Source organism: Callithrix jacchus, chromosome 4, assembly GCF_049354715.1.
Source record: "Callithrix jacchus isolate 240 chromosome 4, calJac240_pri, whole genome shotgun sequence".
Lineage (NCBI taxonomy): Eukaryota > Metazoa > Chordata > Mammalia > Primates > Cebidae > Callithrix > Callithrix jacchus.
This window is the reverse complement of record NC_133505.1, coordinates 12,520,262-12,548,094: the sequence shown is the minus strand read 5'-3', so window position 1 is coordinate 12,548,094 and position 27,833 is coordinate 12,520,262. Positions and strand designations below refer to the sequence as shown.

General features: G+C 41.7%; 1 protein-coding gene and 1 non-coding gene across 13 annotated transcripts in view; one reads left to right on the top strand and one right to left on the bottom strand.

Moving 5' to 3' along the window:
* The window catches only part of RNF144B (ring finger protein 144B), a 199,771-nt gene that overhangs the window by 21,895 nt on the left and 150,043 nt on the right, over positions 1-27,833 (top strand). For 2 of the 12 annotated variants that reach the window (XM_078368258.1, XM_054254780.2), the window contains exon 1: positions 18,940-19,054. The exons of the other annotated variants lie outside the window; for them this stretch is intronic. The gene's annotated coding sequence lies outside the window, so the exon portion shown is untranslated. Of the gene's footprint in view, positions 1-18,939; positions 19,055-27,833 lie in introns of those variants that run through there. 12 annotated transcript variants of the gene reach the window in all.
* Positions 18,859-18,962, bottom strand: LOC118153260 (U6 spliceosomal RNA). Its single transcript, XR_004742517.1, has one exon. It is a non-coding gene; the product is annotated as a U6 spliceosomal RNA (small nuclear RNA).

The window sequence follows — 27,833 nt, the reverse complement described above, 5'->3', positions numbered from 1 at the left end:
TTCCGGATTCAGAAGGTTGTGGACTGAATACTTCCCTAATGATGGGACTGAATTACTTCCCTAATTCTTGCAGATTACCTGAGTTTTCTTAGCCTCATTTCCTTCACCTGGAGAGCAGGGTTTAAACTCTGGGAAAAGATAGTAATTACCCCATAGAGCTGTAAATATTGTGGGAGACAATTATGTAGGAATGGTCAGAACCCAGAAGGATGATAGCCCGGAAGGAGTGTAAAGCAGAGAGAGCTTCAACAATGGAACTGGAAGGTGTATGAAGCAGAGAGAGCTTCAACAATGGAACTGGAAGGAGTGTGAAGCAGAGAGACCTTCAACAATGGAACTGGAAGGAGTGTGAAGCAGAGAGAGCTTCAACAATGGAACTGGAAGGACTGTGAAGCAGAGAGAGATTCAGCAATGGAACTGGAAGGAGTGTGAAGCAGAGAGAGCTTCAACAATGGAACTGGAAGGAGTGTGAAGCAGAGAGAGCTTCAACAATGGAACTGGAAGGAGTGTGAAGCAGAGAGACCTTCAACAATGGAACTGGAAGGAGTGTGAAGCAGAGAGACCTTCAACAATGGAACTGGAAGGAGTGTGAAGCAGAGAGAGCTTCAACAATGGAACTGGAAGGAGTGTGAAGCAGAGAGAGCTTCAACAATGGAACTGGAAGGAGTGTGAAGCAGAGAGACCTTCAACAATGGAACTGGAAGGAGTGTGAAGCAGAGAGACCTTCAACAATGGAACTGGAAGGAGTGTGAAGCAGAGAGAGCTTCAACAATGGAACTGGAAGGACTGTGAAGCAGAGAGAGATTCAGCAATGGAACTGGAAGGAGTGTGAAGCAGAGAGAGCTTCAACAATGGAACTGGAAGGAGTGTGAAGCAGAGAGAGCTTCAACAATGGAACTGGAAGGAGTGTGAAGCAGAGAGAGCTTCAGCAATGGAACTGGAAGGAGTGTGAAGCAGAGAGACCTTCAACAATGGAACTGGAAGGAGTGTGAAGCAGAGAGAGCTTCAACAATGGAACTGGAAGGAGTGTGAAGCAGAGAGAGCTTCAACAATGGAACCTGGAGGACATACAGGAGAAGACAACAGGAGGCTAAGAAAGAGTAGCCAGAGGGTGGGAGGAAGACCAGAAGAGAGTGAAGTCCCGGGATTAAATTGAATACTGACATTTAAAAAGAAAAGGTAGTCATTAGTGTCATGCATTACGACAAAGAAATTTCCAGCACCTCTGGCAATTAGGAGCTTAGTGTGAGCTCAGCCACAGGAAGTTTCAGCGTAGATAAGCAGGTAGAAGGAAAACGCTAGTTGGAATGATTAATGAGGTTAAGGAAGCAAGATAAGTGTAAACAACCATTAAAAAAAAAAAAAAAGTTTCTCCCTTAGGAGAAAGGGAAAAGATAGAGAAAGGAGGGATGGGTCAGTAGCTAAACAGTTACTTAAGACTGGGAAACTGGATTTAGATTAGAAAGAATAGCAAAATTTAAAAAAAATGTAAGGACTAAAGTTTGCCATGTTTTAATTTTTTTCAAGTAAGGATATTAAAAATACTGCTATCTAGGCTGGGCACAGTGGCTCATGCCTGTAATCCTAGCACTTTTGGAGGCTGAGGCAGGCTGATGGCTTGAGCCCAGGAGTTCGAGACCAAGCTGGGTAACATAGCGAAAACCTGTCTTTACAAAAGATACAAAAATTTCCCAGACGTGGTGGCATGCATCTGTAGTCCTAGCTACTTGGGAGGCTGAGGTAGGAGGATCACTTGAGCCCAAGAGGTTGAGGCTGTAATGAGCCATGATCGTGCCACCGCACTGCTGCCTGGGCAACAGAGTGCCACCCTGTCTCAAAATAAATGAATAAATAAATAAAATTACTGTCTAATATTATTTCTGAAAAGAAAGAAAATACTAACATTTAAAAGTTGAATAACCTAACTCTGTGAGAAAGTTAGCATCTCAGTGAAGATTTTCTTTTTCTGCTTAAGAGTGTCTTTTCTCCCCTGGTTGAAGCTTCCATCTTTCCTTTTTTAGGGACTTGACTTCATCAATTGTCTTCTCTCAAATACTTTCAACCTCTTTTCTCTATTGACTCTTTTCCATTAGCAAATATGCATGATCTAGTCACCTATCTTAAAAGAAACACAGGTCAGCTGGGCCTGGGGGCTCCTGCCTATAAGCCCAGCGCTTTGGGAGGTTGAGGCAGGAGGATCACCTGAGATGAGGAGTTTGAGACCAACCTGACACATATGATGAAACCCTGTCTCTACTGAAAATACAAAAATTAGCTGGGCAAGGTGGTGTGCACCTGAAGTCCCAGCTACTTGGGAGGCTGAGACAGGAGAATGGCTTGAACCCAGGAGGTAGAGGTTGCAGTAAGCCAAGATCGCGCCACTGCACTCCAGCCTGGGTAACAGATTGAGACTTCATCTCAAAAGAAAAGAAAGAAAGAAAGTAGTGGCAGAGGGGATGGGAAGAGGGACTAGAAGGGACAGATGCTATATAAATAGTGTTAACAGGACTTGGTGGCTGATTGAATATGGCAGGCGAGACACAGACAGAGGAATCTAAGATAAATCCTAGAGACATGGTTTGGGTGATTGTGGTACATGGTGCAGTCATAGAAAAGGAGAAGCAGGGCTGGGAGAATGAAAACCTGTGACTTGAGTTCAGTGTGCCAGAGGGTGCGTGGGTCAGCAACTCCGACTCTGCCTTTGAGTCCTGCTCCTGAATCCTTCTAACTAAGCTCCCATTCCACCGCAACATACATTGTCATGACTCTTTTTCATAGTTGGCCCTTAAGCCTTCATTTCTGGGGTTATTTAACTATTGGGAGTTCAAACCCTGCTTCTTAGAGTTATGAGCCAACACAATACATGTTTTTTTTTTTTTTTTACTGAAAACAGATAAAAATGAACTAGTTTATAGAAATATGAGTACACATGTAAACACAGGATGTTAAATGGGACCTTTTTATTTTCCGTGTTCACTGTGGCCTAAGACAATAGAAGCTGCATTCCAAAGTCAGGTAAGAACACAGTGCAGGTGGGAAAGGAAGCACAGGAGAACAGGTCAGCATTGTCCTCCAACCCAGCTACCTCACTCACCATCTGGCCAGTGGAACAGGTAGAGAAGGCCAAGAAGATAAAGATTAGAAGATGATTTTTTTTTTTTGAGACGAAGTTTCTCTCTTGTTGCCCAGACTAGAGTGCCATGGTGTGATCTTGGCTCACTCTAACCTTTGCCTCCCGGGTTCAAGCGATTCTCCTGCCTCAGCCTCCCGAATAGCTTGGATTATAGGCATGTACCACCACGCATGGCTAATTTTGTATTTTTAGTAGAGATGGGGTTTCGCCATGTTGGTCAGGCTGGTCTTGAGCATCCAACCTCGGGTGATCCACCCACCTCGGCCTCCCCAGGTGCTGGGATTATAGGAATGGGCCACCATGCCCAGACATGAGAAGATGATTTTTAGAGAGTTGATGATGGGTTTGAGTTATTCCCTCCTGGCTACCAAGGGAGAGGGGTGTAAGGTCCTTGCCCCTTCAACGCACATCTAGAGATAGGCGTTTTATGCAGACCATTTGGAGTATTTAGTGTGCATCCCCTCAGAGATTGAGAGGCATAGTGGATCAGTGATACATGCCTGAGAATCTAAAGAACAAGAGACCTGCTGGCTAGCTCCTTTGATGGGGGAGCAAAAGAAATATAGCACATTTTCCCATAGTTTGATAGAGCACAGAGGGCAGGAGTTGTTTCCCAGAGATTAAAGGTAGACCACACAGGTCAGTGAGGTGGTTTGGAGTCTTCTCAAATCATGTGTAAGCATGCCTACTGAACCCCAGCAAGAAAGAGCCATAAGTGACCATCTTCAGAAAGCAATCTGCAGGTGAAATATCCCCAGTGATGCGGGTCGACTAGGAGAATCTCTGCTTCCCAACCTCTCATCCCCACCACTACCATCGCACCTGGGGTTCAAGAGAAGTAAGCTTTAAATGCCCACCAAGCCTGTAGATCACCAGACTTAGGTCATTGACTTTGTCTTAGTCAAGGAAGAACTTTCCTTCTGCCTCTTCCTCCCTCTACCACTTCCCCAGAATAATGGATTAGTATCAGAACTGGAGTCGCCTAGATTAGCACTCTGGCTGAGGAGAATAGAATCTTTCCATTTCTACCTTTCCCAGTACACGTGGCTAGCGTTCATTCAGCAGGCCACAGCTGAAGGAGGGGAGAGGTTTAACTTTACATCAAGTTGGAAGAGTTGGAGTGCTATATTAGATTGGACACATCGATTACAGTACTATGATTTTTGGACTTGGGGTGACTTGAAGTGTCTTCATTATTTAAGAATAATTAGAAAAGTCATGGCAGGCTGGCCGTGGTGGCTCACGCCTGTAATCCCAGCACTTCAAGAGGCCACGGTGGGTGAACTGCTTTAACCTTCAACTTCTGGGTTCAGGCCATCTGCCCACCTCTGCCTCCCAAAGTGTTGCGATTACAGGCGTGAGCCACTGCACACTGCCAGGATCTTCTTTACTGAAATGCATTTAAATTTACTCAAACTTCAGATGCTAATCGCTTTTTTTTTTTTTTTTTTCTTTTTTGAGACAGAGTCTTGCTCTGTCACTCAGGCTAGAATGCAGTGGCATAATCTCAGCTCACTGCAACCTCTGCCTCCTGGGTTCAAGTGATTCTTCTGCCTTAGCCTCCCAAGTAGCTGAGATTAGGCACCTGTCACCACACTCAGCTAACTTTTGTGTTTTTAGTAGAGAGGGGGTTTCATCATGTTGACTAGGCTGTTTTCAAACTCCTGACCTCAAATGATCAGCCCACTTTGGCCTCCCAGAGTGCTGGGATTACAGGCATGAGCCACTGCGCCTGGCCTCAAATGCCAATCTCTTCCACAAACACCCTCACAGACACACCCAGAAATGATGTTTGACCAACTGTCTGGGTATCCCATAGTCAGGTTGACACATATAATTAACCATAACAAAGAGACAATGGAGAAGGTAGAGGCCTTCATTATAATAGTAATTTATGTAAAACCATCTATAGATTTTCAGGGATATATGATTAGCAAAATGGTAGAAGATAAGGGCAGAGATGGCTATTCTATGAATTAAACCTATTCACAGAAATATCACAATAACTATTTCTTGAAATGATGCCAGGAACATTTAAATCAATTTACATATACATTAGGTAATTTTATATGTTTATTTACTTATTTATTTAATTTTTTTGAGTTGGGACTCTATGGCCCAGGATACTGTCATGATTCACTGCAGTGATATTATCATGGTTCACTGCAGCCTTGAATTCCTGGGCTCAAGTGATCTTCCTGTATCCACCACCTGTGTAGCTGGGACTACAGGCATGTGCCACCATGCCTGACTAATTTTTAAATTTTTGTAGAGATAGGGGTCTCCCTTTGTTGCCTAGACTGGTCTTGAACTCCTAGGCTTAAGCAATCCTCCTGCCCTAAATGCTGGTATTATGAGCATGAACCACCATGCCTGGCATACATTAGATAATTTTTATTTTTAAAAATTATTTAATTATGTATTTATTTATTTGTGAGACAGGGTCCCACTCTGTCACCCAGGCTGGAGTGCAGTGGTATGATCTCAGCTCACTGCAACCTCTGTCTTCTGGGCTCAAGCAATTCTCCCACTTCAGCCTCCCAAGTAGCTGGGACTACAGATGCAGGCAACCTAGTTTTTTAATTTTTAGTGGAGATGAGGTCTTCCTATGTTGCCCAGGCTGGTCTTGAACTCCTGGGGTCAAAGGATCTGCCTGCCTTGGCCTCCCACTGTGCTGGGATTACAGGTGTGAGCCACTGTGCCTGGCCTACATTAGGTAATTTAAAAACGAGATTTACAATCTGTTCCACAGCTGGTGAAATGATCTGAGATACGGCCTGGGTGCAATAAGCACATAAGACATTCTTCTGTTCCCAAAAATCACAGAAGCAATGAACAGCCAAGATTTATTGTTCACCATTTGTATTCTGCCACTGATCAATTAAAAACAAAACAAAACAAATGTGTGTATTCCTATAAAACAATAAAGATGATGCCCATTAGCCAATAAAATCTAGAATAAACAAGAGTGCTAAAGAATTTCTCTTTTCAGCTTTTAGGAATTTTAAAAGGGCTTTAAATTAGCTTTTAGATTGTCTTCCCAGAATTTGCAACATTATTACTGAAAGTCTTTTAATGGCAAAGGAGTGACAAGGGGACAATCTAAATAACATTTCTATTAATGTGTTCCTAAAAGTTGAAAAGACAAATTGAAAATAACGTGTGAGTTGCACATAAAGTATTTACAATGGTGGGGAACAAATGCAATTTATTTCATAGAAGTGGAATTTTGGACTCAGAGGTAGGCTATTAGATTGGCCTGGAAGGATGGAAGGAAGATGATGACTGAGCACGGAGACATGACTCAGCCTTCTGTGGTTCTGGTGGAAACCCTTCATTTGCCTGCAGAATTCTAAGGGCAATGCTGTGTTGCCCTGGTGCATTGCTGAATGCCTGCCATCCTTTAGTATAGTTGTAAGAGCAAGAGTGCTAGAAAATGCCTTAGGCATAGTCAATTTTCTTTCTTTTTTCTTTTTTTTTTTTTTTTGAGATGGAGTTTCACTCTTGTTGCCCAGGCTGGAGTGCAATGGCGCGATCTCGGCTCACCGCAACCTCCGCCTCCTAGGTTCAGGCAATTCTCCTACCTCAGCCTCCTGAGTGGCTGGGATTACAGGTACGCGCCACCATGCCCAGCTAATTTTTTTTTTGTGTGTGTGTTTTTAGTAGAGACCGGGTTTCACCATGTTGACCAGGATGGTCTCGATTTCTTAACCTCGTGATCCACCCGCCTCGGCCTCCCAAAGTGCTGGGATTACAGGCGTGAGCCACCGCGCCTGGCCTTCTTGCTTTTTTCTTTTCTATTTTTTTTGGGGGGTGTCGGGGGAGATGGAGTCCCCCTGTTGCCAGGCTGGAGTGCAATGGTGCGATCTCTGCACACTGTAACTTCTGCCTCCCGGATTCAAGCGATTCTTCTGCCTCAACCTCCCAAGTAGCTGGGACGACAGGTGTGCACCACCATGCCCAGCTAATTTTTGTATGTTTAGTAGAGGCAGGGTGTCATCATATTGGCCAGGCTGGTCTCCAACTTTTGACCTCATGATCTGCCCACCTTGGCCTCCCAAAGTGCTGGGATTATAGGCATGAGCCACTGCACCCAGCTGTCCATTTTTTATTATTGCTTTTTCCCTGTTGTAGGCAAAACGCCAAGGTGTGGCCCAGAATTCCTACCTGCTGGTATATATGCCCTCTAAAGGAAGGATCCCCTTGAGTATAGGTGTGACTTGTGAAGATGATGGGTGTGAAGACATAGGATGGTGTGACTCCCATGATTACATTAGATCACATAAGACTGTGAAAGCTCACTGAAAACAAGTTCCTGCACTGGCTTTGCAGAAGCAAGCTATTTTGTGTGAGCCTTGAGACCGGGACTCTAGAGCAGCCACGAAGTCCTGCTCTACAATTCTGTAGCCATGAAACAACTTGGACAAGTTGCAGAAAATGAATATGCTGCCTATTTTCTCTAGTCTACGCTCAGATTTATTATAAGCATTACCAGAAATTCTAATTCTGTTTTTGTGCTCAACTTCATATATTCCCCGTTAAATTTTTCTCCCTCTGTATTGTGCCCCAGGCTTTCTTCAGATTTATCTTTAATTTCATGAATTTTCTCTTCAACTGGCTGTACTGATCAGTTTCTGCTTTGATAATTCAGTGTAACAAACCCCCTCAGTGACTTACAGCCAATCCCAATTTCTTGCTCACATTACACATCAGTGGCTGCCGGTGGAGAGCAGTGTCTCTGCTTCAAGGTCATGTTCAGCTGACCTTGGGCACCTTCTCCCTCTGAGACCCAGGCTGAAGGAAGACAGCGGCTCCTATCTGGGATGTGAGGTTCTCATGGTGGGCAGTAGGGCTAACTGAGGCTTAAAACGCTTCTGAAATCCTCCACTTAAGACTGGGTGCATTGTTATTGCGGCCATTGGCCAAAACAAGTCAGTGGTCCAGCCCAACATCAACGAGATGCAGAGGTATATTCCTCTCCAGGGGAAGAGGAAAGGAATATTTTTGAATAACAATACAATCTGTTATAATGGCCTACTTGGTTTTTTTTTCCTACTGATGATATTTTTAATAGATCTCTATTGGTTCTTTTTGAATCTCCTTCTTTTATTTAATAATGCCTTTTTCTTGACTTATGTGTTCTATTCCATCCTTTATCTTGTCAAACATTTTAAAACCATTAACATTAACATTCTTAGTGCTCTCTCATTTGTACTTTCAATGGAATAAATTATCTTTTTTGTTTCATCTCTTTTTTTTTTAAGATGGAGTTTCACTGTTTTGCCCAGGCTGGAATGCAGAGGCATGCTCTCTGCTTATTGCAACCTCCACCTCCTGGTTCAAGCAATTCTCCTGCCTAAGCCTCCCAAATAGCACGGATTACAGGCATGCACCACCACACCCAGCTAATTTTGTATTTTTAGTAGAGACAGAGTTTCACTGTGTTTCTCAAACTCCTGACCTCAGATGATGTACCCACCTTAGTCTTCCAAAATTCTGAGATTAAAGGTGTGAGCCACTGTGCCCAGCTGTTTTGTTTGTTTGTTTGTTTGTTTTTGAGACAAGGTCTTGGTTTGTCACTCAGGCTGGAGTGCAGTGACACGATTGTGGCTCACTGTAGCCTCAACCTCCCAGGCTCAAGCAATCCTCCCACCTCGATCCTCTTACCCAGCTCTGTGTAGCTGGGACTACACGTGTGTGCCACCATGCTGGGGTGATTTTCAATTTTTTTGTAGAGGTGAGATCTCATTATATTGCCTATACTTGTCTTGAACTCCTGGCCATAAGCGATCCTCCTGCTGCAGGTTCCCAAAGTACTGGGATTACAGGCGTGAGCCACTGCACCTCCTGTCTTATCTCTAATTCTCCCTTTCTTGGTCTCTTGGCTTATGAGACTTATCATTTTCAACTGCAAGTTTATCAACAAGTTCCACATGTCCTGGGTGGAATGGTGTACCGGTGAGGCAGTTTTATATTTCGTTTGTTAAGGCCTGTGTGTTTTCTTAGTTTTGGACCTGGTTTCCAGTTCTGTGTAGTTAAGGTGCACTTGAAATCCTTTCATTTACCTTGCACAGGCTTAAAACTCTTTAATTTCTCATGAGTGATTCTTTTTCCATGTGTAGTCCAGAGCACATGGCAGACTTTTGAACTGCTTCCCTCTTGAGAGGAAGGTGGTTTTCTTTTTTTGTATTCCTTCCTCCCTTCTGACTTTATATATTAAAGTCATAAAAAAAATAAAATATATGTACATGGGTATACACACACACACACATATACATACACACATACATATTTTCTTTATAATTTACATTTTTTTAGACACAGGGTCTTGCTGTGTTGCCCAGGGTGGTCTCACATTTCTGGCCTCAAGAGATCCTCCTGTCTCATCCTCCCAAACTGCTGAGATTACAGGTGTGAGCCACCATGTCCAGTCAACTATTTATAAGGTGTATAATTCCATCTCCATGTGTTAGATAAACCCCACCCTGGCAAGTGAATATCCTATTGTCATATTTTACTAGGTCTTCAATTCCTAGTCAACATTGTGGGTTTGAGTTTCTTTTTTGTTTCTGAGGAATTGTCCCTTCTAGCTTTTTGCCCAGCTATGCATTTAAAAATATTTTGTTAAAGTCACAATGGTTCATGCCTGTAATCCCAGCACTTTTGGAGGCTGAGACAGGCAGGATTACTTGAGGCCAGGAGTTTGAGACCAGCCTGACCAACATGGCAAAATTTCATCTTTACTAAAAATACAAAAAAAATTAGCCACGTATGGTGGCACACACCTGCAATTTCAGTTACTTGGGAGACTGAGGCACAAGAATCACTTGAACCCAGGAGGTGGAGTTTACAGTGAGTTGAGATTGCACCACTGTATTCCAGCCTGGGAGACAGCACAAAACTCTGTCTCAAAAAAAAAAAAAATTGGTACATTTTATTCAGAGCTTATATGAGTTAGCATAGAATGGTGTGGTATGGGGTGGGCTTCCCAAATGAGTTCAGCATGCTTTATTGCCTAGAAGTCCTTAAATTCATTTTGTTACCTTTCCCCACAAAATCCTATTTGAATTTTTATTGGTATTACACGGAATCTATAGAGTTATTTGGAGAGAATTTATACATTTAAAATATCAAGGCCAGGTTTGGGCCTGTTATCAGCATTTTGGGAGGCCAAGGTGGTAGGATCACTTGAACCCAGGAATTCAAGATTCCTGGTTAATTTAAAAATTAAAAAATTAGCCAGGCATGGTGGAGCATGCCTGTGGTCCCAGCTACTTGGGAGGCTGATGTGGGAGGATTACTTGGGCCTGGAAGGTTGAGGCTGCAGTGAGCCGTGATTATGCCGTGGCACTGGGTGACAGCAAAATCCTATCTCAAAAAGTAAACAAGCAAATAAATAAATAATATATTGAATTCTCTCATGTGTGAATGTGTTATATATCTCACCATTTATTTACGACTTCTTTTTAATGTCCTACTGAAATCATGCATTCAAAAGATAGGTAGACACTGTGTACTTATTATTAAATTTAGATCTAGGTTTTATATTTTATTCCTAGCTTATTATTGCATAATTTCTGGCTTGTTAAATAACCATGAGCAAATTATCTATTATAGTTTTAATTTGGTTGAACTGTTAATTATTATTCAACTCAAGTGTTTAGTACGTATAAAGCAATGATAATTACTAGGTAACTTACTTGATAATTAAGTTGTTTAACATTTTTATTTTTAAGTTTAATATCAAGATATTGTAGTTCAGAAAGGTAAAATATACATTTATCAAAATTACTCCAAATGCTCATATAGAAAACTCTTTGAAACATACGTAAAAATAGAAACTGCAAACAGAGCAGTAAACTAAATTAATAAATATGATTTTGTACTTGATGCATGCCAGAATCAGAATTTGTAAAATCACTAATTAAAAGAAGGAAACAGAGTGAAACTCCATCACAAAAAAAAAAAAAAGAAGGAAATTGTGGAACTTTGAACAGACTTAGGGCTGTTGGTAGACAGGGCAGTTCAGTTTTCAACAACAGACATTAAGTGAGCTGGGTGATCTCCATTATTAGGGTGTGGTTAAGAGTCAAAGACACAACAGAAACATTAAGTCTCCAAAGAGGCCTTGTAGAGGTGTCAGTGAAAACTCTTGGCCAGAGCCCACGCTGTTTTCTAAACATGGTATGTTTGAAATACCATACAGATCCAACATTAAAGCCTTCTCGACAGTTGTACCAGAAGATGGCAACCATTGTGGTTCTTTTTGTTGTTGTTGTTGAGACGGAGTCTCGCTCTGTCACCCAGGCTGGAGTGCAATGGCCCGATCTCGGCTCACTGCAACCTCCTCCTACCAGGTTCAAGCAATTCTCCTGCCTCAGCCTCCCGAGTAGCTGGGACTATAGTCGCCTGCCACCACTCCTGGCTAACTTTTGTATTTTTAGTAGAGATGGGGTTTCACCACATTGGCCAGGCTGGTCTCAAACACCTGACTTTGTGATCCACCAGCCTCGGCCTCCCAAAGTGCTGACATTACAGGCGTGAGCCACCGCACCCGGCATGGTTCTTCTTTTACAATGCCACTATGTAATCAATACATTATTATTGCTTACAGAGCCCTATTGATTTAACTCTATAATGCTCTTTTCTCATGGGCTCCATTTATTAACATAGCACTTAGACCTGGAGGGAACTTCAGAGATTTAGAATTTACAAACTAATGCTGGGCGCAGTTTAGTTTACAGATTACACCTGTAATCCCAGAACTTTGGGAGGCTGAGGTGGGTGGATCATGAGGTCAGGAGTTCGAGACCAGCCTGGCCAACACTGGCCTGTATCTACTAAAAATACAAAAATTGACTGGTGTGGTGGTGCGTGCCTTTAGTCCCAGCTACTCAGGAGGCTGAGGCAGGAGAATGAATCACTTGAATCCGGGAGGTGGAGGTTGTGGTGAACCGAGATTGTGCCACTGCACTCCAGCCTGGGCAACAGAATGAGACTCTGTCTCGAAAAAAGAAAAAAAATGTACAAATAAAGGTGTGTATCAAATCTTTTTGTGGAACATTTTCAAAATACAGCATGACACTTTCTAAGTGTGGGTGGATATGTGTGTTTGGAAGAGCTTCCTAGGTAATCTGACAAAGTGTTCTGCTTAGGAATTGTCTCTCTCATCTAACCCCTTAATTGTGTAGAGGAGAGGCTTTACTTGGAAGAAAAAATGCTTCTAATTTAAGATTGCCTTTGTTAACATAGGTAGTTAGAAAATTTAGGCCTTCATGTTTCGATTTCTCCAGTTCTTTTTTTTTTTTTTTTGAGACAGAGTTTAGCTCTTGTTACCCAGGCTGGAGTGCAATGGTGCGATCTTGGCTCACCGCAGCCTCCGCCTCCTGGGTTCAGGCAATTCTCCTGCCTCAGCCTACCAAGTAGCTGGAACTACAGGCGCGTGCCACCATGCCCAGCTAATTTCTGTATTTTTAGTAGAGATGAGGTTTCACCTTGTTGATCAGGATGGTCTCGATCTCTTGACCTCGTGACGCACCCGCCTTGGCCTCCCAAAGTGCTGGGATTACAGGCTTGAGCCACTGCGTCTGGCCCTTCTCCAGTTCTTTCTGAGCTTCTGTTTCACCACCAACAAGCTGTAATTTTGTTTCTAACTTAATGACTTGGGGTTTAGGTAGACCTTTATTTTCAAAAAAATCTACTGCTATAATGCAGATGAATGAACAATGCTCTACATTGTTTTGGGTTTAGAAATTCTGGTAATCTCTTTAATTATAATAATTCAAGTTAGTTGTAAACAGGTGCAGTAGGGAGTCAGCAGACAGACCCACTGGGCCCAATGCTGGAAACCATTCTGAAGTTTTTACAGTGTCTGTGGGCCAAAGACTTAGCTCTAGCTAGAAAATAATTTTTCAAGACTGACAAAGTTTATTTTACATTTATGTATATCTGAAGTATATAAATTGTACATGCAGTTTATATGCTTCAGATGTATGACCTGGTATCATCTCCCACCCTGCACATGTTTAATAACTTTTCTTTTTTTTGAGATGGAGTACAATTTATGACCTGGTATCATCTCCCACCCTGGACATGTTTAATACCTTTTCTTTTTTTTTGAGATGGAGTTCCACTCTTGTTGCCCAGGCTGGAGTGCAGTGGTCCAATTAGAAATATGGTTCGTAAGTCTTGGAGTTTATTCAAATATAAGTTTATTTTTCCAGGTGGGTAAATGAGGCTTCTGTAGACAATTTAAAAGCAAGAATGTCTGTCTTTTTCTCACATTGAATAGTAGGAAGAAACTCCATAGAGAATCTTAGCATTTGTGGAAAAGAAAAGAGCAGAGTTAACTTTCATCTTAGTTCAAAGCAGCCACCTGAGTTATTAGTAGCCAATCAGGCTCTTTTTCACATTAGGCCCCATATTCAGCTTCCTTAACTACACAGATTAAGTTATTGACTCATTGATTGAGACAGGGTCATGCTCTGTCACCCTGGCTGGAGTGCAGTGGTTCACTCACAGCTCATTGCAGCCTTGAACTCCTGGACTTAAGTGATCACCTCACCTCAGTCTCCTGAGTAACTGGCACTACAGGTATGCACCATCCATGCCTAGCTAATTTTTTATTTTTTATAGAGATAGGGTCTTGCTGTATTGGCCAGCTGGTCTCAAACTCCTGGCCTCAAGTGATCCTCCCACATCAGCCTCCCAAAGTGCTGAAATTACAGGACTGACCCACCATGTCCAGCCCAGATCAAGCTGTTTACTAACATAGGATCTAAATAGAGTGTCTTGGCTTCAAGTGAGTTGCTTCACAGTCTACCTTTGTTTAGAACGGATTAGGAAGTGATATTTCTAATTTCATATTTTTCTTTATCAGACAGGAGCTTATAGTATTTACGTGTTATGGTAAACCAAATGTTCTTTTTATTTCAAGATGAGCTTAATGATCAGGAATAGATAAGAGTGCCCATATCACATCAAATGGTTGGACAGAGTGACTTTAATTCACATAAAGTGTATGAGCTGATTCCTATAAGGAAAAAGTATAATGCTATGTTATTGCTTTGTAGAATTTAGAATTCTCTCAACCCTATAGGAAAAGGGACAAATGCAGGCATAGAAAAATAAATAACAAAAAGATTGTGTATCAAAACATGGTGAAACATAGTCAGGTCTAGAATGAACAGAAATTTTGCTTTGGCTAGAAAAACTCTCCTAGACTTTGCTGTAAGGTTCTTTGACACAAGCCCTATGCAAACAACATGCTATAATTCCTTGAACAAAGTGAGATTTTCTGCTTCTGTGACTATTAAGAAAGCACAATAAAACAAAGAAACGAAGCAAAACAAATGCCAACCAAGAAATAACTTTTGCATGGTTTTTTGAAATTAAGAATTTTTTTTTTTTTGAGACCCGAGTCTTGCTCTGTTGCCAAGGTGAAGTGTAATGATGCAATCTCAGCTCACTGCACCTCTGCCTCCCAGGTTCAAGAGATTCTCCTGCCTCAGCCTCCCTAGTAGCTGGGATTACAGGCATCCGCCACCACTCCTGGCTAATTTTTGGTATTTTAGTAGAGACAGAGTTTCACCATGTAGGCCAGGTTGGTCTCGAACTCCAGACCTCAGGTGATCCCCCCACCTCGGCCTCCCAAAATGCTGGGATTACAGGCATGAGCCACTGCACCTGGCTTATTTGTTGTATTTTTAAGAGAAAATATTTTGATTTTAGTATCACTAATGCAGTAAAGGGTCCTTCTTAAATTCATGTAAGTTAGGATTGTAGGTCTTGTAAGGCCTGATGGGACCTCAGAAATTATCTTGTCTCACCTGTTACATATTTTACAAATAAGGAAGCTGATGTGACCTACTAGTGTCGTTAGTTAGCTGGTGGTTCAACAAAGGGTATTGCAGGAGGTTCTTGATTCTTGGTGACATTTTCTTTAGCTTCTTTTGGCTTATGATTTTAAAATTAAGTACCTCATAAACTGTTGTGTTTTCAATCAGAAGGAGTCAGTATTCAGTTTCTTATGTTTCAGACACACAGGGTGTGGCAGTTACGCTGTTCTCCAAATGTGTTCTGGCTTCTGGTCTTCTTGTTTTATGTTTTGTTTTGTTTTTTAGGGTTGGGGTCTCACTCTGTTGCCCAGGCTGGAGTGTGGTGGAGCAATCATAGCTCACAGCAGCCTTGAACTCTGGGGCTCAAGCCATGCCTGGCTAATTTTTACATTTTTGTAGAGACAGGGTTCTTGCTGTGTTGCCTGGGATAATCTCGAAATCCTGGCCTCAAGGGATCTTCCGGAGTCAGCCTCCCAAATCACTGGGATTTCAGGCATGATTCCCTACGCCCAGGTTCAGCTTTCTAGTATTGCATTTACTGATCCCCATGTGGTGGGATGGGATGTTGTTACTCGTTTGACCAATGATTTATGTGTAGCTATGGTGTGTAACATGACATTTTGATATATGTATGTATTGTGGGATGGCTAAATCAAAGTAATTAACGTATATTGAGTAGGGGTTCTTAATCCATGAAGCTTTCTGGGGATCTGTCTCTGAATGTTGCCTTGCGGAAGCATCCCTGTTGAACCGGGATGGACGTTTGGCATGAGTGAGAAAGCCCTTGCTGTTTTAAGCCACTGTGATTTTGGGGTCATTTGTAACTTGAGATGGCAAACCTGTAAAAGGTGTTTTCTTAAAAGGAAGACAGTGCTTCTAATTTAGGCTGTGGCATTAAAGGGAAATGAAGATTTTAGGCAACACGTTTGGCAATTTAGGGCAAAAAAAAGTGATAAAAACAGTTTTTGCTTATTGAGGGTTTTTTTTTTTTTGAGGAGTATTTCTATACTATTATCTTTATTCTCCACTTCTGATTTTTTTTAATCTCCTGTGTTAGTAAACTATGCATGGAATTACTGTTGGAATCAATCTCAAAATTTAAATTACAACCAGCATTCAGCAGTTTAAACTAAGAGTCAAGGAATCTGGGTCCTTGTTTTCATCTTGCCACTGCATGACCTTTAATCTCTCTGGGTCTCAGGACACTCATTTACCTATAAACGGGTATTGAAACAAATCATCTTGAGTATCTCTCTAGCTCTGTTAATCTGTAATTCCAGGAAACCAAAGTAACATGCTGCTAGCTATTTCGGGTTAGGAATCTTAAGCACAATTTTAAAATAGAAGGACTAGGTCTAAAGGTATCTTGGTATAATAATTTAAAGAGTAACTGATGCTTCAATTCATGTGAAACTTGGACTGCCCTGAGACATGATCTTTTGTTCTTTCAGGTCCTATTTCTTCTGTGAGTACTAACCATGATTTTAAAAAAATGTGCTTTCCAGGTTTTTCTGATATTTCAATGTATTTTTCTTGCATTTAAGAATTGTTTCTTTTTAGTATTCAGAAAATGTTTCCCAAAGATGTATGTGGATCTGTGCCTGTTTCGTTTAACTTGCTTTTTGAGTCTCACCGACATTTCTTATAGAGATGTGGATGAGATTTTTCAACTTTATCTAAATTTACCTTAGTCTTCCTGAGCTCTAAGACTTTGGAAAAATACTGACAGGCTCAACATTAGCCTCTCTCTTTTTGTTTCCTTTGATACAGAGTCTTACTCTGTCACCCAGGCTGGAGTGCAGTGGCAGCATCATGGCTCATTGAAGTTTTGACCTCCCAAGCTCATGTAATCCTTCCTCCTCAGCCTCCCGAGTAGCTGGGACTACAGGTGCATGCTGCCATGCCCAGTAAATGTTTTTGTAGAGATGAGTTTTTGCCATGTTGTCCAGGCTGGTCTCAAACTCCTGGACTCAAGCAATCCACCAGTGCCTCAGCCTCCCAAAGTGCTGGGATTACAGCTGTGAGGCATGGTGCCTGGACAGCCTCTCTTTTTGATGGAAGTGCAAAAATGGCTGCATTTAAAGGTTCAGCTATCAAATATTTCAGAATGTTTTGTTTGCAAGTCAATTTTGGCTAGAAGACTCAAGTGACAAAATCTTTAGGATCAATTGCCACGTGTCCTAATGGTAAAAGTGGTATCACTGGTTTCTTGCTCTGGCTTTTTGACTTCTGTCTTCTTAGAACCAAAAGTAAGCTGGCGAAGAGCCACAAAGCCACAGCCCCTGGCCTAAAGGTGCCCATCTTAATTATATTAATTTCATTGTTAACAAATTGGTAAAGGGACTAGATGATCTATGAAAGCCAGTCCAGTTATTTGCTTTTATGTAGACACTCTTATGGATTGTTAATTTTTTACTTACTAATTTTTTGTACTTTGGTTCACTATTAGAGTTAGTGTTGTAGCATGTTACTCTTTATGAGAGATATTAGATGTTGAAGAAAGTTGCTCATAATGATTACTCTTGGATGTAAAGTATACTTTTCACAGAATCAGAAACTGCCTGAAAATATAAACCTATTAATTATACTGAGCTCCTATATCTTGTTTTAATTCAATGGAAAATAAAATGCTCTTTATATAAAATTCAATTTTTAAGAAGGCAGAGGGTGCCATTTTGACTGGTGTTACTTGTTTTTCATTCCTTTGTTTGTTTGTTTGTTAGTTTGATAGTCTCATTCTTGTTGCCCAGGCTGGAGTGCAGTGGTCCAATCTTGGCTCACTGCAACCTCTGCCTCTGAGGTTCAACCAATTCTCCTGCCTCAGCTGGGATTACAGGCGCCCACCACCATGCCTGGCTAATTTTTTGTATTTTTAGTAGAGACAGAGTTTCACCATGTTGGCCAGGCTGTTCTTGAACTCCTGACCTCAGGTGATCCACCCATCTTGGCCCCCCAAAGTGCTGTAATTATAGGCGTGAGCCACTGCCCCTGGCTTATTTTGCATTCCAAAAACATTATTTTCATTTTTTGCTTCATCTGAATCTAATCCCCCTGCCCACCGCCCCTATAAGAGACAGATTCTTGCCCTGTCACCCAGGCTGAAGTGTAGTGGTGCCATCATAGCTCACAGTAGTCCTGAGACACAGTAGCCTTACTGGGTGTGGCAGCATGTACCTTGAGCCTTGAAATCCTGGGCTCAAGGGATCCTCCTGCTTCATCTTTCTAGGTAGTTGAGACTTCAGGTGCTTGTCACTACATCAGGCCAACTTTTTTTTTTGCATTTTTTTTGTAGAGATGAGGTTTTTACCATGCCGCCCAGGCTGCTATCAAACTCCTGGCCTCAAGTGAGCCTCCTGCCCTGGCCTCCCAAAGCTCTGAGATAACTGGTGTGAGCTGCCATGCCCAGTCAGAATCTTAAATGCAGAGACAGTTTTAGTGTTCTTACCCAAAGAAACAAGAATAACCTAACATGAATACAAACATTACTCAGTCACAGGAATTCTTATTAAAAATCCTATGTTCAAAAGCACCATTCAGTGCCTTAAAAAGCTGGAAACGGTGATCTTAGAGATATAATCTTAACATCTTAGACTAGCAATCCTCCCTGCTCTTAATTATTGGCTGGTGTGTATATATATAAATTACTTATTTCCATAGGTTTTTGGAGAACAGGTGGCATTTGGTCACATGTGTAAGTTCTTTAGTCGTGATTTGTGAGATTTTGGTGCACCCATCACCCAAACGGTATAAACTGAACCCAATTTGTAGCCTTTTATCCCTCACCCCCCTCCCACCCTTTCCCGTGTCCCCAAATTCTATTGTATCATTCTCATGCCTTTGCATCCTCATAGCTTAGCTCCCATTTATGAATGAGAACATATGATCTTTGAAAATATGGAACACTTCACGGATTTGCCTGTCATCCTTGTGCAGGGACTGTGCTAATCTTCTCTGCATTGTTCCAATTTTAGTATATGTGCTGAAGCGAGCATGCTAGTGTAGTATAGCGCAGTGTTAGAGAAGATGATTCCGTGTCTCCAGATTTCAGTTGACTCTGAAGAATGCACAAACCCCCAAGGCCAAGGTAATGTGCTGTAAGCTTTCTGTATATTTGGGAATTACAGTCTTGGGGGCTCTGGATAGGTATGAGAGGTATGTGGGTGAGGTATTTGGCTGACTCATCTATGCTACCGCACTACACAGCCCTCAACTGAGCTAAACCAGAATCTGCGTGTCACAACTTGGGTGCCTTCATTGCCAAGGAGTGTGAATGGAGTGGAATGCAGTAACGGAGGATGTCCTGAAAGATGGTCAGATTTGACGGCATGCAAGATGTGTGCATTTTGCATGATTATTTTCAGCAGAACACTTGCTACTTTAGACATTTGTTTTTAGCCTTCTAAAAGCAAGTAGTGTTGTTTGCTTGATTATTATTTCTCAGATTATTATTCAGGTTCAGTGAATAATATTAAGAAAATCCCAATAATTACATTATTCTGGGCTTTTAGTTAATAGACCTGTAAGATTACTCTTAGTTCAGCAACTACTCACAAAGGGAATGAACTATATTCTTACAGTACTTAGCATTTGAGGTAAGTGCAGGTATTTTTCATTCATACTTGGGAGGTTTTACAACTCCTTTAAGTAACTTTACCTAGCATGCCCTAAGGGAGTGTTGACAATAACAGTTCTGATATTTGGGGGGAAAAGTTTGAGCTCATCAAAGTAGAAGCAAATAAAGGAACAAGGAAATAATAATTCTTGCATAAGTGTTCTGTTAACTTGTCTATGTTGGTTCTGATGGCAAAAGCGAGCCACTGCTCAGCTTGCATCTGCCGCTGCTGCTAAGTGTCAGTTATGCAGAGCCCCTGACCCCTTTCCATTTTCAGAACAAGAATAGAACTAATTGTAGCATCAGGATGCAATGCATTCCAAAATATATTTCCTCTGAAGCAGTAATCTCTTCCACATCCTGCAAAGCAACTGAGAAGGACTTTTTTTTTTTTTTTTTTGGTCGCTAAGAATATTTTTGACATTGGATTTGAAACTCTAAACCTCAAATGAGCTGGAAAAAATAATTCAAAGAATCCGATTTGTATATACTTCAAATATTTTAATAATGAATCCATGAGACCATCTACATTCTTCTGCTATGGTGAAATTGTGCTGTGGTAACTTGTACTTAAAATAAGAAAATCAGTTTTAAAGCGCATTTCTTCATAATGGTAGTTGCCATAATGGTGTTAGATCTACGTCCACATCTGACCTTAGCCCAAATCAAAAACTTGGTAAAATTTCTTCTTTCTTTCTCTTTTTTCCTTCCTCCCTCCCTCCCTCCCTCCATCCCTTCCTACTGTCCTTCCTTCCTTCCTGTCTTCTTTTCCTTCCCTCACTTCCTTCCTTTTTTCCTTTCCTTTACTTCCCTCCCTCCCTTCCTTCTTTCCTTCCTTTTTTTCTTCCCCTTCCTCCCTCTCTCCCTCCTTCCTTCCTCCCTCCCTCCCTCTCTCTTTCTCTCTCTTTTTCTTTCTTTTCTTTTTTTTTTTAAAGATGGGGTTTCACCATGATGGCCAGGCTGGTCTTGAACTCCTGACCTCAGGTGATCCACCCACCTCAGCCTCCCAAAGGGCTAGGATTACAGGCATGAGCCACTGCACCCAGCGTCTTTCTTTCTTTTCTTTTTTCTTTCTTTCTTTCTCCCTTCCTTCCTTCCTTTTCTCCCTCCTTCCCTCCCTCCCTCTCTCCCTCCCTTCCTTCCTTTTTCCTTCTCCCTTCCCTTCCCTCGCCTCCCCTCCCACCTCCCTTCCTCTCCCTTTTTTCTCTTTTTCTCTGATATAGTCTTGTTCTGTCAGTCAGGCTGTAAGGTAGTGGCACTGCAATCATGGCTTACTGCAGTCTCAACCCCTTGGGCTGAAGCAATCCTCCTGCCTCAGCCTCCCAAATAGTTGAGACTACGGTTGCATGCCACCATGTTTGGCTAATTTTTTTTTTTTTTGTAGATATGGTGATCACTATGTTGTCCAGACTGGTCTTGAATTCCTGGGTTTATGCAATCTTTCCAACTTGGCCTTCCAAAGTTCTGGGATTACAGGTGTGAACCACAGCCCCCGGGGCATCTCTTTTCTTCATTGTATTTGTTCTTTAAGTTTCTCTCCTGCTCAAAAGCCCTTACCCTCATTCCAATCAACTTCCAGTATTGGACAAAGTTCTTCCTTGACTACATTAAAAAATCTGATCTTAGGCTGGGCGCGTTGGCTCACACCTATAATCCCAGCACTTTGGGAGGCCGAGGCGGGTGAATCACGAGGTCAAGAGATCGAGACCATCCTGGTCAACAAGATGAAACCCCGTCTCTACTAAAAATACGAAAATTAGCTGGGCATGGTGGTGTGCGCCTGTAGTCCCAGCTACTCGGGAGGCTGAGGCAGGAGAACTGCTTGAACCCAGGAGGTGGAGGTTGCAGTGAGCCGAGATGGTGCCATTGCACTCCAGCCTGGGTAACAACAGCAAAACTCCATCTCAAAAATAAAAATAAAAATAAAATAAATAAAATATCTGATCTTAAGATACCCATACCCACATGTTCATGGCAGTTCATGTTCACTATTCACAGTAGTGAAGATATGGAATCAACAGAAGTGTCATCACCAGATGAATGGATAATAAAATGTGAGAGAGATACATATAATGGAATACTATTTAGCCATGGAAAAGAACAAAATCCTGTAATTCATGGCAACATGGATAAGCCTGGAGGATGTTATAAGGGAAATAAACCAGGCACAGAAAGACAAATACCACATGTTTTTACATATATGTGGAAGCTTAAAAAGTTGATCTCATAGTAGTAGAGGGTAAAATAGTCATTGCTAGAGGCTAGGAAGGGGAGTGGGGAAGAGGGGAGAGGGAGAGCAGTGGGTTAACAATTACAAAATCATCAGGCTGGATGTGGTGGCACATGCCTGTATTCTCTGCTCTTTGGGATGCTGAGGCAGGAGGATTACTTGAGCCCAGGAGTTTGAGATCAGCTTGGGCAAGATGGCAAAACCCTGTTTCTATTTTTAAAAAAATAAGTAAATTTAAAAAACCCAAAACAACGGTTAAACAGGAGGAATGAGTTGCAGTGTTCTATCAGCACTGTAGGATCACCATGGTTAACATTAACTTATTGCATATTTTAAAATAGCTAGAAGGGGCTGTGTGCAGTGGCTCACACCTTTAATCTCAACACTTTGTGGGGGGCAGAGGTGGGTGGATCACTTGAGGTCAGGAGTTCAAGACCAGCCTGGCCAACATGGTAAAACGCGGTCTCTACTAAAAATAGAAAAAAATTAGCCGGGTGTGGTAGTGGACACTTGTAATCCCAGCTACTCAGGAGGCTGATGCACAAGAATTGCTTGAAACCAGGAGGCAGAGGTTGCAGGGAAGTGAGCCAAGATCGCACCACTGCACTCCAGCCTGGGTGACAGAGTGAGACTCCATCTCAATAAATAAATAAATAAAACAGCTAGAAGAGAGGATTTTGAATATCTCCAACACAAAGAAATAATAAATGTTTGAGGTGATGAATATACTAATTACCCTGAATTGATCATTACAAATTAAATACGTGTATTTAAATATCACTGTATACCCCACAAACATGTACAGTTATGTGGCAATTAAGAAATAAATAAAAAGGAAAAATAGCAATAATTATATGGGCAAATAGAGCTTGATAGGGCTGTAAAAAAAATTCTGATCTTCAAAGGAATGTAAAACTAATACACACAAAGGCATCGTTAGCCAACAATAATGAGCAGAAATAGGAAACCTCTAATTTTGATGCCCAGAACTCACTTTGGACAATAGGAAAGCTTTTGTAGTTTCTGCAGGACTTAGAGCCATAAGACCTGAGTCTGAGTCCTGGCTTGTGGCTCTCTCAGCACTCCACCTTTCTCAGCTTCAACTTATATCTATTACTTGGGGGCTGCCATGATTCTACGAGATGGCATGCATTGAAGTGTTTTCTAAAACATGAAGCACTCTCACTCCATGGTGTTTTTAAAAATTGCTTTAAAATCATGCAAGAAACTCCAGCCCAGTCAGAGGCTCAGGGTTTACTCTTTGCTACTTCCTAACCTTGGAGACCTCAGAAAAATCTTCTAACCATGCCAGGTCTGTTTCTTTGTCATGGAAACCTGCAGGTTAAACCAGAATATCTCTAAGGTTCCTTTCAACATGAGGCACTTTATAGTCCCATGAATTAAAAGTGTTTGCAAAGAACACACTATGACATCTAGTTCCAGGAACACAGAAGGTGGCATGAGTTTGAACTAGGAGGTCAGTAGGGAGACAAAGGAGATGGTCATAATGGGGAATTGGGGTTATCCTCCCAGAGGAGGCTGATGTGAGCTAAGGAACAACAGGTCTGTGTGGCAGGATCTCTAGTAAGAGGGTCTGGATGGCTTCACGGCCCTGGGGTAAAGGTTGCAGGAACTCGGGAGCTGAATGAACAAGGATTATTAGACATTTGCAGGGGTGCAGTGCTATCCTGTGGGTAGCGTATAATGCCACAGGGATTTTGGTGGTCAGCAATGCACGGGTGAAAGAGACAGCAGGAGGGAGTGAATGACAATGAAGTGAAGACAAAGACCACCTTCTTACCTTCTCTCTCTTCAATCCACTGGGCGGTGAGAGTGATCAGGTTAAAGTGTAAACTTGATGACTTCTCTCCCCTGCTAAAAATCCTTTCATGGCTTTCCTTGTATTGAGATTGAAATGCAAATTCCCTATTATTGGCTTTCTGGTCCCCAAGGGATTTGGCACTTGCTTTTCTCTCCAGTCACCTCCAACCCTCTGTCTCCATTCCATCTTTCCCTGAATTCCAGCCACACTGGGCAGCTCGAGGTCACCAGGGTATACCTGCATGAGGGCTGTTTCTCCACAGTTCTTCATAGGATTCCCTGTCATTCTCGGGGAGTGTAGCTGAACCATTTATTCAGACAGGCTTTCTCTGACCACGCTACACATAGTACTCTCTTCCAGTTCTCTCAGCCCTCTGTTTCCTAAACAGCCACCACCGCAGTCTGTAATTACTGTACTCTCACACAGTGTCTGACCAAATAATTCTTTGTCTAATGACTGAATGAATGAGGAGTTATTTTTTTCCTTTCCCTCTTCTCTTCCACTATCTTTTCTCTACTTATTTTATCTTTCCCTAATTTTTCAGTCAGTAGAGTTCATATCATTTATCCTGATTATAAAAGTAGGACACATCCATGCCAGAAAATTAAATAATAGTTAAGTGTGTAAGGAAGAAAATGAAAATCAGCAAAATTTCATCAGCCAGAGAAAATCAGAACTAACATTTTATTGTATACACTTCTAAAGTTTTCTAGTATAGACAAACATATGTATATGTATGCATACACACACACACACACAACACAAACAAGGTGTTTTATGATGTACTCGATCTTTTGTAGCTTTTGCTCCATGTAACACACGTCATTGTTTTTCTCTCTTTAATCACACTCACTTCCCTTCTGTACAGCTCAAAGTTGAAACTAATGTGTTTTATTGTTCATTGTATTTATTGAAGAATTTTAAATCCTGTTCATAATTTTATTTTATTTTTATTCTTTTTCTTTCTTTCTTTCTTTTTCTTTTGTTTTCTGAGACAGAGTCCTGCTCTGTCACTCAGCCTGGAGAGCAGTGGCGTGTTCTCTGTTCACTGCAACCTCCGCCTCCTGGGTTCTAGCAATTCTCCTGCCTCAGCCTCCTGAGTAGTTAGGATTACAGGCGTGCACCACTATGCCCGACTCATTTTTGTATTTTTAGTTATGATGGGATTTCACCATATTGGCCAGGTTCATCTTGAACTCCTGACCTTATGACCTGCCTTGACCTCCCAAAGTACTGGGATTACAGGCATGAGCCACTGCACCTGATGTGCTCACAATTTTAAAGAGCCGTTGAGAGCAATATTTTCAAAATTTAACAAAACCAAGTTGCTCTTTCCTTTAAAAGACCTTTAATTAGTCAAGTCTGTGCATCCTTCCCAGGGAGCTTTTCCTGCCGTTGACATTGGTGGTACTCTTCTCTGCCTATGAGTTAGGCTGACCCTGCCTTTTTCAGGCATCATCCAGCATTTATCTTTGGTATAAAAAGTAACTGTTATTCTTGTCTTTCACTGCCAGCATTGCAGACTGGGCATTTAAATGCTTTGGATTTTGTGTTTGGAGAAGCTAACAGCTGCATGTTCTATTTTCATTTAAGATCCGCCCAGGATGTGACCATGGGAATGCTTATCATTTTTTTGGAGGGGAGGATTGATGTAAAATTGGTGAGTAATATACCGAGGTGAAAATTAGGTGAGAAATTTTTCAACAGATTGTAGACTTGCCATCTGATACCTAGAAAAAACTGCATTCTTTTGAGCAGCTCTCTCGGAATGCTCATCTGCCTGAACTTGGGGGCAGCCACAGATAGGGAGTGCTTTGAGACTCAGTAAATAACATCAGTACGTTTCCAAAACAAACAAGCAAGCAAACAAATCCTGCTCTCTCCTGCCTCATGCTTATATTGGAGAACAACACTGTTGCATAGTCTGCAAATTACTAACCAAACAAACAAACAAACAAAAACACATGAAAACCTCGATTTTTCTCTTTAAAAAGAAAAAAAAAAAACCATTTGGATCAATTAGGGAGCAATGGGCAAAGCCTTCCCTTCATTGAAGCATTGAAATATGCAGCTGAATTGTTTCTAGTTGTTTATATACACCTCAAGCTCAATCAAGAAATGATTCATGGACATGTTTGGATTAGGCTGAGAAATCCTTGTTAGATTTAATAGGGCCAATTCATGGATTTTTCTCAAAATAATTCGCAGCCCAAAGTCTAACAGAATATAAAATATAAATCTTTTCATATTCTTTTTTTTTTTTTTTTTTTTTAGCAGAGAGAGTCTCTAGGTTGGAGTGCAGTGGCACCATCTCGGTTCACTGCAAGCTAATTTTTATGTTTTTAGTAGAGACTGGGTTTCACCATGTTGGCCAGGCTGGTTTAGAACTCCTGATCTCATGTGATCCTTTCATCTCAGTTCCCGAAGTGCTGGGATTACAGGTGTAAGCCACTGCTCCCAGCTGGAATATAAAATCTTTATTTCTGCCTTTTTCATTTAATAATACTCAATTATTTTATATTCTAAAATTTTTTGTTTGAAAAGAGTGTTTAAATTAGAATTCTCTTCCTTGGCTGCAATTGCTTTAAAGCCCATCACTGCTAGACTTTGACCCTGGTTTGTCTGTTTTGTTGTGAGGTTGGCATGGGGGGCGGGGGGCAGGCAGCATGGTGGTATTTGCTTAATTACTTGATATGAGAAGGCATTTTAGGCTTGGAAGAACTGGCAGATGCTATCAGTGCCCTGCCCACTTCCTTTAGGATCTTATCATTTTATTATGCTTTAGAGTTTTTCAACTGGTCATATCTGGAAATGCTGGGGTGTTCACACCAACCCCCAGAAGTCCTCAATCAGGGGCTGATGGGAGTTGGGGTATAATTGCTCCAGATCCCCCACCGCTGGATGGAGTGATTATAAGGGCTGTGTTTCCTGCTGAAGTTAAATTCTAGCTTTGGCTTCACAACACATCCTTAATTAGCAGTCTTCCCTTTCCCGCTCCCCTACCAGCCATCCCGATACCTCCCTAATGAACTATTTGCAATCATATCTTTGTCTCAAGTCAAAGCATATTAAGATGTGGGGGGGATATCTAAATCCAACACAAACCTCTTACTTTTAGGCAACGTTTTATTTATTTATTTATTTTTATTTCAATAGTTTTTGGAGAACAGGTGGTTTTTGGTTACATGGGTTTTTTAATGGCAATTTCGGAGATTTTGGTGCACCCATCATCTGAGCAGTGTACACTGTACCCAGTGTGTAGTCTTTTATCTCTCCTCTCTATCTCTTCCCCTCCACCTGAGTCCCCAACATATATCATTTTTATTAGGTGACATTTTATTTATTTATTTATTTCAGACAGAATCTCGCTTTATTGCCCAGGATGGAGTGCAAAGGCACGATCTCGGCTCACTGCAACCTCTGCCTCCCAGGTTCAAACGATTCTCCTGCCTCAGCCTCCCAAGTAGCTGGGACTGCAGATGCGCACCACCATGCCCAGCTAATTTTTTGTATTTTCACTAGAGGTGGGGTTTCACCATTTTGGCTGGGTTGATCTCAAACTCCTGACCTCAGAGGGTCCACCTGACTCGGCCTCCGAAAGTGCTGGGATTACAGGCATGAGCCACCGCACCTGGCCTAGGTAACATTTTAATCTATTATCCTAGGTAGATACATCCTTGGAGTAATCTACTTAATAGGTACTTCCCATATATTTTCACTGTCTGCTAGTACATGTTGCTAATTGTCTACTAAATAATGTCTTTCTTTTTGGAGGGAAACCTTTTGTACATCTAAACATAACTGAGACAGTTAAAATACAATGAAAGTATTTTTTAAAAAGTACGTATGTTAAACACAATGGTATTTTAAGAGTTTACCTGTACAGTGGTTCAAACCTGTAATTCTAGCACTGTGGGAGGCCGAGGCAGGCGGATTGCTTGAGGCCAAAAGTCTGAGACCAGCCTGGGCAACATGGTGAAACCCCATTCTATCAAAATTACAAAAATTACCTGGGCATGGTGGTGCGTAACTGTAGTCCCAGCTGCTTAGGAGGCTGAAGTGGAAAGATCGCTGAGCACAGGAGTTCGAGGCTGCAGTGGGCTATGATCATGCCACTGCACTCCAGCCTGGGTGACACAGTGAGACCCTGTCTAAAAAAAAAAAGAAAAAGAGTTGATAGTCTCAACAGTGACACTAGA